Below are 5,785 nucleotides of genomic sequence, written 5' to 3' on the forward strand. Positions count from 1 at the left end.
AATATTATATTTGAAATTTCAGTACATAAATATTTTTTTGAAATAAAATATTATTAATTTTGTTGACCATAATACCATTTGTTTTACATATTGGCTAAGTTATTTAATTGGCATATACAAAGGATGCAAGAAAGTTGGCACCTATGAAAAAGTTCGTTAAAAATGTTAATATGTTAATTTCTTAAATTATCTAAACTATGAATTATGTAGAGTATTGAATTTGATATTTAGTTATATAAAGTACTAAATTTGACATTTATTAATTTTATAAATTATATTGAAAAAAGATTAATTAATTTAATATTATTCATCTGTCACATGATTGACGTTTAAAATATGTAAATATTATATATATACCAATATGATAGAGTGAAAAATCTCTACGTATATTTTGTTATTTTTTTTAACCTAATATTAAATAATATTATTTTTTATTGATTATTAGATTGACATATAAGTATAACACATTACAAGAAACATAGTTAAAATCGACGGCTAGACTGTCGATAATATTAAAAATTGACGGAAAAATCGACGGCAATGGTGGTCACTGTTAAACTTGTCGATTTTTCAAAATTCTAATAAAATTGACAGCTTGTTAGGCCATCGATAATAATTCAATAAAATCGACAACCTTTTCATCTATAAGACGAGGTTAAGAATTTTACCTGCTTAATAAAATTGACAGGTTTGCCTTCGATATTATTATATAAAATCGACAACTTTTTCATCGGTATTTGATTCATTAAAATTGACAGAACAGTCGTCGATTTAATTATTAAAATATCGACAAGCATGTCGTCGATTTTTTTATTTTCCTTTGTCTATTTTAAATTTAAAAAGCGACAAGGGTGTCATCGATTTTAATAGCCATATATTTTTATTTTTTTTATTGAAAAAATAGTTGACAATTAATACAAATAAACTTTTAAATATATTAGAAATAAAATTGATACTAAATATTAAATAACGAGGCAACTAAAATTTTAAATATAAAAATAAAATTTGTACTAAATATTAGATATAATCAATTTATAAACTTATCAAAATATTAAATAATCCTCTAACACAAAGATTTAACATAAAAATTCAAGAAAACATAAATATGATAGTATAGACTATAATATATAAATAGAATTACTTCTCCATTCTTAGTTGAGATTAGACATAATTTGTAGTCATCTAATGAAAATGCTTTGTGACCATTTACGTGAGACTTAAGTGATTGGCTTAGAAATTCGATGCAACCGATGAAATATCACTCTCACTCATCTCCTCTGCATCAATGGATTCAAGTGCCTGAATAGCTTCGGCAATAAGCTTTTTGCTTTCTATCAATGAAGCTTGCGCAATGGGGCTCTTTGTTGCAGCAACCTCAAGTGCCTTGGCAGCTTTCTCAGCTTCGGTGATCAATAGTTTATGCATTAAACACAATCTCATTAGTATGTATATAGGGAAACTAATACAAATCTACAATTTGAATCAAATGAGAACAAATATGCCGTGCACTGATTTGTGTACGTAAAGATAGGCTTACCTTGCTCGTTCAATGACTTGAGCTTCTCCAGTTTCTGCAGCAGCTCTTTGTGCTCTAATGTTCTTTATCATCTCAAGCTTGGAATTTACAAAAGGATCCTTAAAGACAGGGGAGGTGATTCTTTTCAAAGTGCCACTCTTATTCCCGATTTTGGAGCTACTACTGACACAAATGCTAGTATTAGTATCTTTTCTCATTATAGGGTCCTTCTTTTTGGGTTGTGAACCATAACTTGGCCTTCTTCTAGGTTTCTTTTCGGCCCCAGCTTCGCCACCATGATACTTGGCTAACCCAGAGCGAACTCTCTCGCGATGTCCCTGATATAATACAAATAATTTGCTCAGGAAACAGGAATCAGAACCCAACTAATGTGGCTCTCCAATTAATCAATGTGGTTCTGCGATGGTGACAGGAGTTTGGTCATTCTTTTGATAAACATTGGCATCAGTCAAAAACAGAGATGATTTCACCTGCAAACTGACCAGCAAAAATTAGGAACCCTACCTAACCAAAATGATTTGAATGCTATTTTACTATCATCTCATAATTCATGAACTTAATCATCTTTTCATATTCAGAGCCTTTTCAATAAGAGAAAAATATTCATTTCATTCGCAATGACTTTAAAGCATGAATTATAAGTTATTTAAACTCAAACTAATAATCCATGCCACCAGCCATTAAATGAGCCTCATCATCCTTTGAGAGTTCACAAACAACCACCTCAATTGTTGTCATCAAAGATGATACACTGCACAAAAATTTTTATAACCAAAACTATATAATAATCATAAACAAAAACAAATTTATATCCAGGTTGGATTTCTTAGCATCTTTCACCTGGCTGCGTTAAGCCGTCAACCAAGGCGGTTTTAAAAACCTTCAGTGGATCAATAATTCCAGCTTTAACCATATCAATAATTCAGGAAGTCCATTTTTTCATTGGACTAACAGCAACAAACGAGCTCCACCATCTCCAATCCCATTGGACAAGGGAAAGAAGAGCGATGATTCTTTCTTTGATTCAGCTTCCTTTTATTGGACTTTCTCTGCATCCTATGCCACCGTGCTCTTAGTGTTGGTGACAAATCTTTGGATCAACTCTTATTGGAGAAGCCTATGGTTTTATTTTATTGTATGGTGCCTTCTTAAATGTTTTGGTCATTTTCTTGGAGATGTTTTCTGCAAGAAAATCATGAAATAAATTACTCAAGGATGTTTGGTGTGTTTTCCTATGTGCTTTGTTGAAAAGAAACAGATTTTGTATTAGACTTTAATTTAGTAACTAGTCGCTCTAGTTCTCATAAAAATATTTTATTGAATTCCGTTGTTCTTTTCACTTAGATGTCTTATTTGTATGGTGATATATCCCGCATGACTTTGTTAATAGGAAAATAAAAATAACAAGTTACACTAACTTAACAGTTTGCTGTGAGAACTTGATAAATTGGGATGTCAATGGCATGCACAGGTAATCAGCTACAAGGCCAGATTCCCAGTCAAATATGTCAATTAAGATATTTGCATATTTAAGAACCATACATCCAATTTAATCTAATCTAATCTTAATAGTAATTGTAAGAACTGGCTAAACCGTTTTAATAAAATAATAATTTGTGTCCGGAATAGATTCAAAATTTAGAAGTTTTAATTTTAAAATATAAATGTGAAATTTTATTTTAGTGAATCTTTCTGAGTTGAAAAATGTATCCCTTTCGAAAAGTTTTTGTAAAAATGCGTATTGGCACTTAAGCTGGCAGTACCGGCTTTAGTCTGTCCAGTACCGCGTATTTTGAAAAAAAAAAGATTTTGGAAAATTGATTTATTATTTTGAGAGGATAAAAATAATTTAGAATTGAATACCGAACACTAATCTTAGAGGTTTTGGTCCAAAGTGGGCCAAACGGACTCAAAACACTAACGGATTGGACCGGGTCTAAGTTGGGTCCAAGCCCAACATATAAAAGGAAGTTATGAGGCCATTTGACCTCGTTTTTTAGAAAAGAAAGAGAGAGGGACAGTGAGAAAAGAGAAGAGAAGGGAATTGGGATTTTACTATTCACATCCACCTTCCGGGAGCCATAACTTGAGCTACGGAGATCCGATTGACGAGTCGTTTGCGGCCACGTGAAGCTCTTGACGAGCTCTTCCTTTCTATCTAGGTTTTGTTGGTAAGATCTCTCAACTCGTGCTCCAGTTTCCTGCCCTAAGTTTCTTCATTTTTGGAGTTTAGTTTTTTAGTAGATTTTGTGATTTTACTTGTTTAAGTGATCTCTAGTAGCGAGTAATTGTTGGAAATTGCCCCAATCCTCTTTGAATAAGGTAAAGTTTCTCATAAACCCTTGTAGTTGTATGTTGTGGTTTCTAGATTTTGATTTTGGTGATATATGTGATGTTAGTTTGAGTTTTGGTGCTTGTTGGAGTTGGCTTGGCTTTTTGGAAGCTTGTGTGGACTCAAAGTGGTGATTTGTGCATATTGGAAATCAGCCAAAGTATGATTTTAGTTTTTTTTATGTAATATATAATGTTTCTGGACACTTAGACTAGTTGACCTTAAGATAAGATTGAATGTTTGGGTGTATGTTTAATTGTATGCAAATTTGATGTTTGATGATAAGTTGTATGGAGGTGGATGATGAGTGTTGTGGTTTATTGTTGTTGATGAAGGTTATTGGTGTTAATGATATATTATGATGTTGGTTGATGTTGATGAGTGTGTATGTTGATTGTGGTAATATGAATGTTTATAATGATTGATAATGTTGAGGTAAATTGATGAGGCGTATGAATATTGATGTTGATGACAATTGGTGAAAAATGTGAGTTATTGAGGATAATGAGAAGAATAAACGTTTTGATGGATTTGAGTAATGTTAGGTATTGTTTGGTGATAATTATTGAAAATTAATGAGGATTTGTAGTGGTTGTTGATGTTGTTGTTGGTTGAGGATGATTATGAGTGTTTATGATGGTTTTGGATGTTGATGATTAAGGATTTTGATGGTGTTGAATTGTGTAGATCGGGATATTATGGATAATTGAGCGGGGAGAGGAATGGTATGGACTTTTATGTTGTCTTGGTATTGTTTGGGTTGCGATTAGTGTGGTTTTGAATTGGGAGTTTTGGTAAAATTGAGGTTTTGGAGAACTTTGAGATTTTGTGCAAAACTTGATTTTTGGTAAACTTTGGCGGATCATAACTTAGGCCTCGATTTTAAAAATTGATTGAAATTTATTTTAAATTAAAGATGATTTCAAGGGCTTTAAAACAATATAAAGTTTGAGGAAAATGAATTTTTGTAGAGGAAGTTATGATCGTTCAAAGTTTGGTGTCAAAATCTAAAATTCTGCAAGGTTGCAGAATTTTGTGATTTCTGGTATATGCGCACGCACACCCCTGTGAGATTTTGAACCTGTGCGCAAGCATAGCCTTGTACGTATGCACACACAGAGAAAGGCGTGCTGTTGGGAGCGCTAGCATAACCTGTGCGCATACACAACCAATGAAGTTTTACAACCTGTGCGCACGCACACATTGGAAGGCGCATTCTGTTGAGGGCGTTCGCACAACTTGTGTGGATGAACAGAGTTGAAATTTCACTACCTGTGCGTACGCACACCTTTATGTGTACGCACACATTTTAAAAATCTCCTGGGTGTGCGCACGCACACGCCTGTGCGTACGCACATGCCCTGTTTTTCAATTAAAACTTTGTTTTTAAACTATTTCACCTTCCTAACAAGTTTGTATACTTTTGTGACACCTATTTAAGATTCTTTGGCTTGTTTTCGGGTATCAAAACATGGGAAAGGTCCTAGTAGATTTAATTTAGATTTTACTTTGAAAGTTAGCAAATGGAGGTTTAGGTTTCTAGCGTATGGAGGACTTGTTGAGTTGAGAGAGAGGGAAGAGTAGTGAACTTGGCGATTACTAACAACGAATTGAGAAATTGATGAACTGATGAGTTCGGAATGGAAAAGTATGAATTGACAATGGTTGTGATAAGTTGAGAACTTGGAAAGGAATAATGAGAAAATTATTGGATTATAGGAGAGTGTGCGGAGCCTATATCTCCGGCGTGGCAGATTGTTCTGTTGCATGACTAGTTGTTGCTGAGAGTGTGCGGAGCCTATATCGCCGGCGTAGCAGATTTTTCTGCTGCATGAGTAGTTATGGTTATTTCCTTCTCTGCTGTAGAAAGTGTGCGGGGCCTATATCACTGGCGTAGTAGACTCCCTACTGCATGA

At 33.6% G+C, this 5,785-nt stretch overlaps 1 long non-coding RNA gene across 1 annotated transcript; it reads right to left on the reverse strand.

Moving 5' to 3' along the window:
* Positions 1-1,193: 1,193 nt before the first annotated feature.
* On the reverse strand, positions 1,194-2,760 carry LOC130959404 (uncharacterized). The gene is made up of 3 exons (XR_009078489.1): positions 2,378-2,760; positions 1,538-2,007; positions 1,194-1,400 (listed from the first exon to the last, which is right to left on the reverse strand). It is a non-coding gene; the product is annotated as an uncharacterized LOC130959404 (long non-coding RNA).
* Between the last annotated feature and the right edge of the window lie 3,025 nt (positions 2,761-5,785).

Source organism: Arachis stenosperma, chromosome 2, assembly GCF_014773155.1.
Source record: "Arachis stenosperma cultivar V10309 chromosome 2, arast.V10309.gnm1.PFL2, whole genome shotgun sequence".
Taxonomy (NCBI): Eukaryota; Viridiplantae; Streptophyta; class Magnoliopsida; order Fabales; family Fabaceae; genus Arachis; species Arachis stenosperma.